Below are 12,756 nucleotides of genomic sequence, written 5' to 3'. Positions count from 1 at the left end.
CTCTTTAAACCTCAAAACCTTTGATTAAACCAGTTTCATAATGTTGAAAAATTAGACAAGCTAAATGTACAAAATTGTGTTTGTTTTTGAGCAACATTAAACTGACACTGAGAATTTATTTTAACAATACAATAAAATTAAAATTCAGTCATTCAACATTATTCATCTCATATCTATATATAATCAGCTCATGATCTTTGTTATTCTATCAGAATAAATCACAATCTTAACTAATCATTACAGCATGCAGACTTACGATGTGGATTCGTTTCAGCCTAGCAAAATCTTTAAGTGCCATGGCCAATCTTCACAGGAAAAGGAAAACATCTTTTAGAATTTCAATAATTTCACCAAAATCCCACAATATGCACAAAAAAAAAAAAAAACTCGGTGGGCTATAATTCAATTAGTTTAAGAGAAAAACCCAAGTACAGTGGCCAGTTTACCTTCACATCATAGGTTGAGATATAGGCCTATGGTTCCCAAACATGGACACCAAGCCTTTCCGGTCTGGGCTGATGGCTCCAGCTCTAGTCAGCTACTGTACAGACTGACTCAGTCTGCACCATCGAACTGGCGGCCAAAGGGCCATCGACGCATGCGCGTAGAAACGAGAAAACATATCAGAATTTACCACATCGAAAATCCTTCTCTGAACGCACATGCTCTAAAATTATAAATAAACAGCAATCATACATGTCATTACATCATGCTGGATTACAAAGACAAATCATTCATACACATACCGTTACAATATCAATATTTACAAAGGAGGGGATGCTTGGATTGTTTTTTTTTTTAACGGCAGGTCTGCAGTTCTTAACTAATCATGTACAACAGATGGCGAGGGATAAAGATTTTTGTTTGTCATGTAATTCAACGTTTTCGAAGTTACATGAAATTCTGTCCCAACCTTGTATGCATTAAAAGTAAATATGTCGGTTGCTACATTAACCATTTTTTAGTAGGTTATTTTACGACACTTCATCAACATCTTAGGTTATTTAGCGTCTGAATGAGATGAAGATGATAATGCCGGTGAAATGAGTGTGGGGTCCAGCAACGAAAGTTACCCAGCATTTGCTCATATTGAGTTGACGGAAAACCCCGGAAAGAACCTCAACCAGGTAAATTGCCCCGACTGGGAATCGAACCTGGTTTCGTGGCCAGATGCGCTGACCGTTACTCCACAGATGTGGACTTAACCGTTTACTCTCCGCTGCTATACTCCCACCCCCCTTTGCGCTGCATATGTCTCCACATTGTGAATTTTCTCTTCATTCAATTGCACTTTGGAATTTTTTCAATTTCACTTGTCGACTATTGACTGTTTCTCAGTTGGGATTGTAGCCTGGTTCGTTACGAATCATTTACACAATTCTGAACTTTCTATCGCTTCGCATTCTCGAGTTACACTGCCAAGGCTACTATGGGACCTGCCAATTCGTGCCTAAACTTCCCCTCTATCGCAGTGAAGATAGATGATGTGACTCACTCAACTCAATGATACGTTGGATACATTTACCCTACTGTCGGTCTCCATTTACTTTATTGGAATGTGTCGCGTAGTTTAGGAATTATATGCATGACAAAACTGGCCTGAAAATGTATCGACCGAATTTCTGGGATATTACTTAGTGTTGAACAGAACTTATACATGCTAAAAAAAATAAGAATGGCTTTAGTATAAATTTTCTGGCTTAAACACATTGGAGATTTGAAAGTAGGCTCTATTAATATCCTTCCAGCCTGTTACTGACCAGAAGAAACTAATACACAGGGAATAGGGGTTGCCAATTTCAGCTCTAGAACAGATATTCAATTCAATATCATTAAATGATACAATGAGTCTACTAGAGCTTAATATTCACAGAGTGAACAGTAAGTAATATCCATAATTTCAGGGAGTTGTTTGAGATATTTCAAACAAAACAGTTTAATACAATTTTGCTCGTTTTTGCTTCCTTTTGGAGATAAAAATTTTTTTATATGAAACATTTCATAGCATGTTTTGGGAAAGCCACTGATTTAATCCCAATATACTCAGTCAATTTAAGAGAGCAATGAATAAAATTATGATAATGAATGATTGAAAGAATTTTAGTTTTGTTCTTCAAATGTGCACAAATTTAATCCGGATAAATGTAAGATTGTTGTTGTTTTCTAATGCCAGGCATATGACAATAAAGTCATTTGACCTCTTGCACTCCAATATTTTTCAAAGATATTATCATGGTCAGCCACTGAAGCACAGATTTTGAAGTGTTCCGAATCCATTTCTTGGTTTCAGTTGCACAATGGGCAGTTAGGGGACTGATATATTCCAATTCTATGCAGGTGTTTGGCCACATAATCATGGCCTGTTGCCAATCTAAATGCAGCTACAGACGATTTTTGTGGTAAATCGGGAATTAACTGTGGATTATGATGCAGAGAGTTCCATTTTTTCCCCTTGAGATTGTGTTATCAAATTTTGTTTGTTGAAGTCTAAGTATGTTGTAGATTTAATAAATCTTTTCACAGAGTAATATGTAGATTTAGTAGCAGGCTTGTTCTCTGGAGATCAAGGATCCATTGGTGTATAAATGAAGCCAGTTTTGTGGAAGGTACCTAATATTAATTGTCTCTAAAGACAATTGCTTCAGTATTTCAGTGTTTACTTCTGATTTCAGTATTTCTTCTGTTAAATTTAGATTATATTCTATATGTAATAGAGTTAAAGGGTTTGGTTTAATTTGTAAGTTTTCTTTTAAATTCGGGATATTGATTTTCTGTTTTAATTCTTGAACCATGGATATGAAACTTTTTTGAGTTTTCAATCTACAGAGAGGACTGTATGAATGCCAATTGTTTCCTGGTAATCTGATAAGTTTTTCATATTGAATCAGTGCTTTTTCTTCTATTGTCATTTTGATGCTGTTAATATTAGTGAGGAATCTCATAGAATCTATTGGAGTTGTTTTGATTCCACCAGTAATGGCCTGTGAGCTTGGTTTTGAACATATTCTACTTCGTTTATGACAGGTGAAGTAATTAAAATTTCTCTGCAGTATGTCAGCACTGACTGTATAAACATTTTGTATGTAGTGTTTAAAGTATTCCTGGAGCATCCCCAATTCTTTCCTGTTAGATTGTAAAATTCTTTTGCTGAACGAGAACGAGAAATTAATGACATTACTTACGGTTCAATCTGTATAAGGAAAAATACAGAAAATTGATTTAAAAAGCAATGGAATATATGAGGCACTGCGTATAGCAGGGTGAACTCAACAAAGAATCACGATTTCAAGTTTGCTCCTAATACAACGTATCCACAACGCCTCATACTCTTTCCAGCATAATTATTACTATTTTCTTTTCTTCTTCATAGCTGCCGAGTGGTGCATTGCAGTTATCTGATTCAAAGTAGGATCTCCTATAAGATATTCTGCACAACAGTCTTGCTAAGGAAAACAAGGAGATTCTAAGACTGAGAAAAGTACTGGTATTGAAAGTAAGTAATACTTTAATATATATAAGTTAAATAAATCAAAATGTATGTTGCTGACAGACCTTTTATAAATGTTATAACACTGGCTCTTCATATGACAAACATTTATTGAAATCAATTTTTAAAAACATACTTCTTTACTTTGTAGAGAAGATATATTCATATCAGCTTTGGGATTGTAAGCTTTCCATTAAGAACTTTATTTTATTTTACTTCCACAAGGAAATACGTATGTGTTATTATTATCTGCTTTATACCCACCTTCCTTTTAGTACATAATAATGAATTGACACACACATCAGTAGAGCCCAGATTTTATGTAATATGGAAATGAGAAATATGTACTATACATAAAGTGGCAAAATATGTAGATAAATATGTAATAAATAGGGCAAGGTAATTAATGATTTTGCATCTTTTTCTTATGAAGGTTTAAACATTGCTAGCATATATGGAAATGTATGACATTAAAAACCGGGTTAAATAAAAGCAATTTGTTAGGGCATTTTTTTGCATTTTCTTAATTTTTCTACGGATATGTCATTTTTTTTAGCAATTTTTAGGTCATTTTGAGCATTTTTTACACTTTTTAGGAAGGCTGTGACATTATTTGTATTTGATTTGAGATTTTTATTATAATTCAGTATTTTCCTTGTCAATACAATTTCTTGGAATTAAGTAGATGTTTGCTAGCTTCTACCCCTATTTTTCCTAACTCTGCCAGCGAAAATAAAACATTATTATTATTATTATTATTATTATTATTATTATTATTATTATTATTTTTCAAGGTATGTGCATAATGAACTTGCCCACTTCTAGGAATTTTATTCAAATTCTTAGAGCGTATGCTAGCTTATACCCCTATTTTTCAAGGCATAATGAACTTGCCCACTTCTAGGAATTTACCCACACTCCCACAGAGATTCCTTTCTCCAGGTAAACTGGCATTGTTATGCTGTTAATTGAGGTGGTCAGTTGTTTCTAGTCGTCTGTGTGAACAAGTCAAGAGCAAAATGCCTAAAGTAAAGGAAACTGCTAGTGTTAAATTAAAGGCATTTGTTTCAAAATATGGAGAAAATATTTTTTTCAATGGATGGTCGTATTTTATTCTGCAAGATCTGTGATGTGAGAGTGGCTGCTGAAAAAAAGTTTATGATAGAACAACACATGTCACGGGAGAAACATAAACGTGGCCTGCAGAGACTTGAAAATAAATCTAGTGTAAACTTACAGCAAATGCTTCTGGGGGATACGTGTTCAACGTTTTCGCCATTTTGTGAGAAACTATGTGAAGCTTTTCTATCGGCTGATATTCCACTTCACAAACTGAATCATCCTAAGCTGCGAACTTTCTTAGAAGAGGAGACCGGAAAATTAATTCCAGATCCCAGAACATTGAGAAGAACATACATAGCTCGGTGCTATGACAAAACTTTGAAAAAAATAAGAGAAATGATTGGAGAAAGAAATGTATTCGTATCCATTGACGAGACAACAGACTCTATGGGCCGTTATGTAGCTAATGTTATTGTTGGAGTTTTAGAAGCACACAGCCCTGGAGAACAATTTCTACTACATTGTGAGCATCTGGACAAAGTCAACTACTCAACGATCAGCTTAGTATTTGACCATGCATTGAGAATACTTTGGCCTGATGGGATTCGAAATTCCAATGTATTGCTTTTTATAACAGATGCAGCACCCTACATGATGAAAGCAGCTGCTTCTTTAAGTGCACTGTACCCAAAAATGGTACATGTGACGTGTTTAGCGCATGCATTACACCGGGTTGCAGAAGAAGTACGTGCAAATTTTCCTGAAGTGGATATATTAATTGGATGTGTGAAGAAAGTATTCTTGAAAGTCCCCTCTCGAATTTCAGCATTCAAAACAGAAGCTCCAGAAATCCAATTGCCATTTTCACCTGTTTTGACTAGATGGGGAACATGGCTCCAAGCTTGCAGTTATTATTGCAAGAATTTCGATGTTGTGAAGAAAGTGGTTGATTCTTTTGATAATGGTGAGTCAGTGTCAATAAAAAAGGCGCAAGAACTGTTAGCTGATAAAGAAACTGCTGGTAAACTTTCTTACATAAATACTAATTTTGGATTCCTTCCTGATGTCATAACTGCACTGGAAAAATCCCAAATGACATTAGTGGAACAGCTACAAATAGTGGATAAAGTGGTGAATGATTTGAGCCGTGCATGTGGTAAAGTGGGTGATCCAGTGTCAATGAAAATGAAAAACTGTCTAAGCAAGAACAGGGGGTACACAATATTGTGTTCAATTGGCAGAGCTTTGTCTGGTGACAATTTTTCTCTTCCTGACTGTGAATTAAATCCAGGGGATATTGCTTGCTTTCAGTTTGCTCCAATGGTTTCCGTTGAAGTAGAGAGAAGCTTTTCCATTTATAAGTCGGTACTAGCAGACAATAGACAATCATTTTTGTTTGAAAATCTCCGCCAAGTTTTGATTGTTAACTGCAATTCAAAATTGTTGTAAAAGTGCACTTGAAATGAATTTTCTGCAATACAAGGTACTGTAACATGGATTTTTTTAAATTTTATGTAGTTCAGTAATCAAGTGAGTACTTAACGTAATTAAAAGTATTTTCATTGGCAATGCTTTACTTTTTATTGGTCATTTTTTTGTTTTTTTTAGGTCATTTTTTGTATTTTTTAGGTCATAAATGCATTTTTTATTTTGCATTTTTTACCAATTTATAGGTCATTAAATGTCTTGCCCTAGTAATAAATAAAACATATGTAATTTAAAAATTAAACTTTATTGGATGTATTTTTGCACACTAATGAAAAATTACAGGTGCACATGTGATTCAACCTCAATTAATTATTGTTTGGTGGCGCAATTAATAACACTAGCCTGCGAATTTCAACTTTGTGTTTGTTGCCTAAACTAAGTAATGTAATTTTATATAATGTCGATGTGCTGAATCCGAATTTTTAATCCGTTTGCTTCTATCACGTCAGGTTTGTTTGCAAAATCACCTTAAATGTATTTTATGATTACGTGAATTTCATCACAAACTTTTTCATTTCACTTTTTTATTTCAAATTCAAAAACAATATTTAAAAGACACAACTTGCTGAAATTACGTGTATGGTTGTTCATACATGTCACTAGAGTGTTTTTGGTTTGTTTTGTCTTGTTTACTTCACTATTGGATGTATAAATTAGCACAATATATCACACAAAAAATTACACCACTTGCTTCTTGGTTGAGAAACCTCCTATTCCTCTTTCTTTTATGTTTCTCTTCAGGTATTTCACGCTTTAACATCCAACAATGATCACCAAGCATACTGATGTTCCCGCGTCCCTGGTACCTTCTTTCGAACTCCTGCAGATCCTTGTGAAATCGTTCATTTTACTATTAGCTGAAAAATCCTAGATTTTCGGCGAAATAATCTAGCTGGGAAAACAGAAAATTTTGATACTCATGTTACAACCAAATCCCTTGTATGCTTCAAGCATGTTAGCCACATGTTTCGGTAATTAGGATCCTTGTTGCCAAGAAATTTTAAAACAACTTCACAAAACAACATCCATGCTGATTTCTCCTTTTCATCTATACTGTTTTTAAATGCTGCACCAGACATGTTTTCTTATGTCAGGACCATTAAATGTCTATCTTCTTTCAATTTGGTTCAGATAGTAGTGGAAATTTCTCACATATGTACTTAAAACAGCCTCCTTTCTTATTAAAGCTTTTACAAGCTGTTTCATTAAGCCAAGCTTGATATGGAGAGATGGCAGCACAACTTTAGAAGAACTCACATGGCTTTGGCACACAACATTCTTACAACCGACTTCCAAATTTTGTCGAGGTGGCCAGTCTTTCATAGTCCAGTGATCAACTCATGCCCTACTATCCCACAGGCAAAGAATGCATGGAAATTTGGTAAAACCAGATTGTTGACCCAGCAACATAATAAGAACTTTGAAATCATCACAAACTTGCCAGTTGTATTCTTATAGTCTAGTCGCAATAACAGCAGTTGCAAATTTGTGTATGATTTTTTTTGAGGATCACTGAATAGGCAACGGGCACTGAACCAAAAATGTTTCCGTTATGAAGGAGGAAATCCTTTAAACTTCGCTTGGAAGCATTAATGAACAGTCTCCATTCACTTAGGTCATAGTTTGGAAGTCCAAGTTTTAGCATAAATTTTTTCACATTACTGCAATATACAAGATTATCATCTTTGGAGAAAAAGTATTTAAAACCTATTTTATGTTGTCAGTACCATTAGAATGATGTTTGTTTAAGATTTTCTGGTCGCACAGGGATTGGTATACATTAGGCACAGGTAAAATGGCTGACCGAATAACTGAATACACGATTTGATTTTTATGTTTAGAATCGTACCCCTTCACATCACACGAACGGAAGTAGCAGTCATTACTATGGTTCGACTGCTCTCTCCAAACCGTAGGCACTCCAAAAGATAGCAACGGTCTTCTCCAATTGATCAAATGACGAAGTTCTTCAGTGCATACTCTACATACTTTGTGTGGTGCCCAAGCTTTACTTTGGTCTCCAAGTTTGATTCCAAAATAGGCATGGTATGACTTTTTCACAAAATCTGTAATATTATACCTCTGGTTAGGCAATGTGTATATCCTATATAAGTTATATAACAAAAGTGGTCTGGATTATTTAGACATCCTCGTTGCAACATGGTAAATACTTTCTTACTGAACTAAAAACTTTCAACATTCTACTCCACAATAAAGCTTCAAACTGATTTCGTTTCGTTTCCAAATGAAACGCAGACTAATGAAATGTGAGAGAAACTAGACGAGTTGAGTTCAGTCTCTCACCAAGGAGTGGCTGACATTTCTATCTTTCACAAATAAAAATAATGACAAGGCTGCACGTTATTTCGCCCTAACTTCCTTATGTGCTTGCACCCCCTATCTGCTAAGAAACATCCGGTGTCCTTGGTTTTCAATATAAACACCTTAAAAATATGTTGAATACATTTGGTTTTCATATCCTAACATACTAAACCTACATATGTTAAAGTATTACAGTTTAAATAATTACGCTATAAATTGTTGTCATATATTATAAGAAAATTAAAATAACAAAAAAATGGTACGTGATAGGAACTTTTTGGCTTTGAATTTGATTTCAGCATGCTAAAAATACCCTAAAAACATTAAAACTTTGGAGGCAGGAATTTCATCGCAGACTAGTGTAATTAAATATTTTTTTCCATATTTTTTGCTGTCATTGATCGTCTCGTCAGTGGCAACCCATAAGTAGAAATCATCAAGTTCAGCTCTAATCGTTTCCATTGTGTCAATGTAGCAGGAGTTCAAATAATTTTTATGGAGTATTGATTCATGCGAAATATTGAAGTTGCGGTATTTGCGTAGGAAAGCTTGAAACTTTGGAACTCCAAGTTTATACCACGGTATGTTTGCAGCAACCATTGCCACGCACAAATTTTTATTAAATTCACTGGTACAAGACGAAGAATGTTGCACCACCACTTGTGTAACAAGAACTTGTTTCTTTTCAACGGAGCACGTTTTTTATTTCTCACGTGAAGTTCAATTTTTAAATGCTGTTCTAACTGTGACTTCATGGACTGCCCAATGCGTGCCACACACTTTGCACAGCACGATTTTACCATCGTAGTAAAGGAATCGTCAATTGAAATCCAATCTTTAAGCTTGGATGTGAATAGCAGTAGACTAGCTATTTGTATCACCTGATGTCAAAATAAGCTTCATAAGAAAACAGAAAAAAAAACTATTGTTTTCTTTTAGAGCAATTGATTGGAGATGTTTGTGGGAAATGGTTATACCCATAGGGTAACTTTCACTTTTTCCTTCACCGCGTTAGCAGTACAATGACCCACCCTTCGCAGTGGTATTTGTTCCTACTTCACCATTACTTCTTAAGGGATATACACACTATTAGCATTGCAAACAAATGTCCATTTTTTCACAGAATACGTTATTATTTTCAATTATTAAATTATATTTACGCACTGGAGACGAAGAAATAAGCTTCATAAACAATTTTAAAACATATAACTTAAGAATTAAGTAGAGGGAAAATTGGTGAAAAAAATGTGTATTCTTTCAAAATATGTGAAATATGCCAAAATATTTATTATGCACCAAAATGTGTAAAAATATGTAACTTTAAAACATTGGAATAATGATCTCTTTGATATGATTCGCCAACATTTTAGCTTTCCTTATAGCTACATACAGTGATGGACAGAAATATTCGTATGAACCCTTTATCTTCATTAAATTAAACATTCTGACGAATTAACGTTATAATTGTACTAATTTTTCTTTTTATCATAACATAATTCCTTATTGTTTCTATCTATACAGAGAAATCGGTGTCAAACTGAACATAAAGCGACTAGCAATCGTTTGAACCATAATATGCTAGGACAGGATTATTCGAATATTGCAATCGTGGAGACAAACTATACAGTAAAAATGCTGTGTATACATTCGTTAGTGCTTCAACCATCGTTTTGATGCAGTCGATAGACAAACGAGTCACAATATTCTCCTGACACGCAAAGCTGTAACACGTGCTAGTGTAATGGGACGTAAAGGTAAAGAGACAACTATTCAAGAAAGAAGAATTACTGTATTATAAATTTACACAAACAACAGAAGACGTATGCCGAAATTGCAAATGCTGTCAACAGAAGCTGTTCTACAGTGTGTAGTATTATAAAAAATGTTAGAGAACGGAAGACATTAATAAATAGAGAGCGCACAGGTCGTCCACGAAAGCTAACCAACAGGGAAGAAAGGGAGATTATTAAGACAGTGAAGAAAAATCCAAAGGTGAGTGCATCAGAAATAGCAGCTAATTTACAGGACGATTTTGGTACAGATGTTCATCCTAAAATGGTAACCAGAGCTCTTCACCGGGCCGGGTACAATGCCAGGGTGCCATGGAGGAAACCCTGTATAAGTAAGGTAAATAAATAGAAGAGACTACTGTTCGCAAATGAATTTGTCGACAAAGCTGCAGGGTTCTGGAACAAAGTTATATTTTCAGATGAAAGTAAATTTAATATATTTCATTCTGATGGGCGACTTTTGGTCTGGAGAAAACCGAACACAGAATTAGACTAGAAGAATATTATATCAACAGTTAAGCATGGAGGTGGAGGTGTCATGGTGTGGGGGTGCATGTCGGCCACTGGTGTAGGAGAACTGGTATTTACTGACAATTTACCCTTGGACAAGTTCAAGTACATGCAGATATTCCAGGACAATCTTAAGAAGAGTGCAGATAAACTTGGTCTTTTAGGGGATTATTATTTTCAACAAGATAATGACCCAAAACATACCGCAGAAATTGTTCGTTTGTGGATTGTCTACAATACACCTCACACTTTGCACACTCCACCCCAATCCCCTGACTTGAATCCAATCGAACATTTGTGGTCTGAACTGCAGAAACGAGTCCGGAAACATCGAATATCCAACAGGAATGATCTCAGACAGAAACTTCTAGAGGAATGGCATCAAATAGGGCGGAATGTCACTGAAAAATTAGTTTCTTCCATGCCTGTACGATTGAAAGAAGTCATTCGCAGGAGATGGTGGGCAACTAAGTACTAATGTTTGTTTTGTTTATATTTTGTGTCTATTTTTTAATACTTTTGTCCAAGCTTCTTGTAGCCAAATCATACAATGTTTTTCTATATACATTTATAACATATGACAATACAATTATTTATTTTCTGTATACATTTATAACATATGACAATAGAATTATTTATTTTCAGAAGCATTCTCATTTCTCTTCATTACATTCCCACCTACAAGTAATTTAAAAGCTAATTATTGCTTTCCCGAATACTTTTGTCCATCACTGTATATAGGAACAAAATATGTAATTACATAAAATCCGGGCTCTACATATCAGTGATGAAGCTAAGGTATAAATACTGGGTAGCCTAAGCTGAAAAAATTTGCTTACTTTATATATTTTTATATAGCAGAAGATTCTCGGCTTTTCTATCATTTCTTTTTGTGACAGACCCCTCAAGAAGGTGAGGTCCACTCATTTTCACCCCCGAACAGAATACAGATATCGTTGTTGTTCCTGCAATAACTCCTATGTGCAAATTATAAAAGTTTTTAGTAGGAAGAAAAAACACATTTATTCAGCCTATGGCAGCCGTACATAGAAGACTGTGAATTCTTACATTTTCGAAAGAAAGAAATATAATTGCAAATAGGAGATTTTATTATTTGCTGTATCACTATTTAAGTTATTTAATAGAGCAAAAACCAAAAAATGATAAATATGTCACATAGGAGTTATTGCAGGAACAACGACGATATGTCTCATAACACTCTGTTAGCAAAGCATATTTCTTATATCATGAAAATTGAAAATTTATACTTTGTTTTCCTCCATGTGCTTTTTTAACATGTAAATTCGGTGTCGATCTTCTGTCTTTGTAAGCACATTTTGTTTCATACATCCAACTTGAATATAGTTTCTCTTTTAATTCTACAAATAATGACTTCAATGTGCCATTTTACACAAAATTAATATGCACAACACATATTCACTTTTGATTAAACTAATACTCAAAACGCAGCTCATTCAGAGAAAACCAATATGGTTGGTTGGTAGCCAAAGTTCTGGTATCATGGCAATGAAGCCATTAGCTCTCTTGCAGTCCAGTATTTTTCCGTGATGTTGAGGTGAACAAGGAAGGCTTCTCAATTTTCCAGGTGGTACTTATCCATGATTACGTCCTTTCCACATAACACACAATTGGGTGAGAGGGAGATGCTGATTCTATGTAAATGAGCTGCCAAAGAATCATGCCCGGTCAGAAGGCAGAAGGCTGTCACTGCTGAATTTCTTGGTTCTTCAGGGATGATGCTTAAATTTTGGAGGAGGGGTTCCCATGATTTATCTTTAGCTGATTCCTTTATTCTGTTCAGAAAATTTTGTTTGTATTGAATTTTTTTATTTAATGTGACAGAAATAAATGATTTTTGACTAATAAGTTTTTGTGTTACGGTGCAGCCTTTCGCAGCCAGTTGCCCACCAATTCATTACCTGTAATGCGCAGTGCGCTGGAACCTATTGCAGAACTATTTTCTTGCCAGTTTTTGGAGCTGCTTAATCAGGGTGCAGCACTGAGAAGTTGTGTGGAGTCCTTCCTGACTTCTTTATAGAGAAAAATTTATAAGTTCCTCCAGCTCCTGCAGCATCA

General features: G+C 34.8%; 2 protein-coding genes across 2 annotated transcripts in view; one reads left to right on the top strand and one right to left on the bottom strand.

Moving 5' to 3' along the window:
- Window positions 1–12,756, bottom strand: part of LOC138705100 (conserved oligomeric Golgi complex subunit 4-like) — a 481,496-nt gene that overhangs the window by 205,682 nt on the left and 263,058 nt on the right. The window lies entirely within an intron of this gene.
- LOC138705116 (CD2 antigen cytoplasmic tail-binding protein 2 homolog) overlaps window positions 1–12,756 on the top strand; it is a 143,259-nt gene that overhangs the window by 18,842 nt on the left and 111,661 nt on the right. The window contains exon 3 of the mRNA XM_069833763.1: window positions 3,371–3,493. The gene's annotated coding sequence lies outside the window, so the exon portion shown is untranslated. The remainder of the gene's footprint in view (window positions 1–3,370; window positions 3,494–12,756) is intronic.

This window comes from Periplaneta americana, chromosome 1, assembly GCF_040183065.1.
Source record: "Periplaneta americana isolate PAMFEO1 chromosome 1, P.americana_PAMFEO1_priV1, whole genome shotgun sequence".
In the NCBI taxonomy this organism is placed as follows: domain Eukaryota; kingdom Metazoa; phylum Arthropoda; class Insecta; order Blattodea; family Blattidae; genus Periplaneta; species Periplaneta americana.
Note: the sequence above shows the minus strand (reverse complement) of the source record. Positions and strands in the feature narration are given on the sequence as shown.